The sequence below is a fragment of the Palaemon carinicauda genome, chromosome 1, assembly GCF_036898095.1.
Source record: "Palaemon carinicauda isolate YSFRI2023 chromosome 1, ASM3689809v2, whole genome shotgun sequence".
In the NCBI taxonomy this organism is placed as follows: domain Eukaryota; kingdom Metazoa; phylum Arthropoda; class Malacostraca; order Decapoda; family Palaemonidae; genus Palaemon; species Palaemon carinicauda.
The window spans coordinates 17,613,268-17,615,360 of record NC_090725.1 but is presented as its reverse complement, the minus strand read 5'-3'; the positions used below and the strand labels follow the sequence as shown (position 1 = coordinate 17,615,360).

General features: G+C 34.5%; 1 pseudogene; it reads right to left on the bottom strand.

Moving 5' to 3' along the window:
- Window positions 1–491: 491 nt before the first annotated feature.
- LOC137641575 (chondroitin proteoglycan 1-like) overlaps window positions 492–2,093 on the bottom strand; it is an 11,189-nt pseudogene continuing 9,587 nt past the window's right edge.

Sequence of the window (2,093 nt, the reverse complement as noted above, 5' to 3'; positions counted from 1 at the left end):
TTAATTCAAGAAAAAAAGAAAGCCTTATCGGAAAAATTCAAGAAAAAAGAAAGCCTTATTGGGAAAATTCAAGAAAAAAGAAGAAAGCCTTATCGGAAAAAATTCAAGAAAAAAGAAAGCCTTATCGGTAAATTCAAGAAAAAAAGAAAGCCTTATCGGAAAAATTCAAGAAAAAAGAAAGCCTTATTGGGAAAATTCAAGAAAAAAAGAAAGCCTTATCGGAAAAATTCAAGAAAAAAGAAAGCCTCATCAGGAAATTCAAGAAAAAAAGAAAACCTTATCGGAAAAATTCAAGAAAAAAGAAAGCCTTATCGATAAATTCAAGAAAAAAGAAAGCCTTATCGGAAAAATTCAGAAAAAAGAAAGCCCTATCGGGAACAATTAAGAAAAAATAAAGTCTAGAATAAATAAAGAAAAGTATTTTCTTTTTCAGGCATTTATTTTACAAACGCACCAGATTTCATAGATTTCTTTAAAATTTTACTTCACACGAGAAAGATGACAAAGAGTTGTATTAAGTATATAAAGTCACTTACAAACAATATCGCTATCTTGTTAAAAAATGTAGTAATATTCTAAGATTCCTCAGTATAACTTTCTAATCCAATTTAGATAATAGATCTGTAAGCCAGATTGTTAATTTATATTTGATTGACTTTCAAGAATTTTTATATAAACATAAAATGACATCTAAGGACTTTTTGTTTGATAAGAGGAGACTTAGATATAATTAGAATGAATTTCAGGGCCTAGAAAACCTTCTAGTGAACAATAACCACTAGACATCCTATACTAAGGTACAAAATATATCTGCTAACCTCGTTATGAATGACTGTATTGTATTTCTTACTAACCTACTTCTATAGACATTCTACCGTTCAACTGATGGAAAGTATCCTACAGTCCTGCGAATAATAATGAGATTAAATAACTGGCTTCTAAATATATAAAAATACGCTAATATTTCTATTGGGGGGGAAACTAGTTTTCTCGTATCCTATGGTAAACTACAGCACTAAGATATATAAACAGAGATCTAACAAATTAGGAAAGGTAATGTCAAGATATCTCTGAAAGCAATGTTTGCTCTCACTTTTGAAAACGTCATACTGTTTCATGGACGTCTTGACATACTAAGCAAAACATATTGATTTTAGTACAAGGTAAATCTTTCGATATGTTTTGAGGCAATCCATTTGAGATTAGGAAATCGGTTCGAAGAAAAATAAACTCAAAACTATTGTTACTTTTAGATTGCTAGAAAACTATCCTGACTATCACGAAGAATGGTTGAACAAATGAGGGGTCATCTATGTGCCGTCTTGGTCCCATGGAATTCCAAAAGTGGACGTCTGGCCAATTCTCACTTTACTGAATGGATCATACCCCTGGAAGTCGAATCCCTTGAATCCTTCGTAACCCTTGAAGGCGCCGAAGCTGCTCTGGACGTTGGCGGTGGGTGCTTTGTAGGGGCCCTGGGGCGTGGTGGGGGGCGGGTCTTTGGTAGGCAGATGGGCATTTTGTTACCTCAACCTCCTGCACTTCGGTCTCAGTGACGGTTGATAGTGTTCTCGACGATCTCCTTCGTCGTCTCTGTCACGACCTCGGTGTCCGTAACGGTTTCGTAGCTGGTGGTGATGACCTGCCAATGTAGGTTCAGACTCAGAAATTGATCAAAGGATTTATACTGGCGGGAAACTGATCCTATTCATAATGAGGCAAAAAATGAATTAAGAAATAAAAACTTATTTTTTATCCTAATGGCTAGAAAATACTTGAATTCATCTAGAATAATGATTAATCGAATTCAAGCCTCCATGTAAATTAAGGAATAAAGGAAGCAAATCATGAAAACAATCTAATTAAACGAATCAATAAATTGGCGAAAGGACCAAACAGTATTTGATAACAAAGACTGATACATCTTTCGAAACATCTGCTAAGTGTACGTCTTCGTTTTGTGGTAAAAAATCATAAACATTCACGTCTGTCCAGAGAGACATGACAGTGACGCGAGTTATAAATTGCTATCAAAATATGTACAGTTGGACACAGGAATTCCTGGTACATCCCGCTCTGAAAAAAAAATGCAG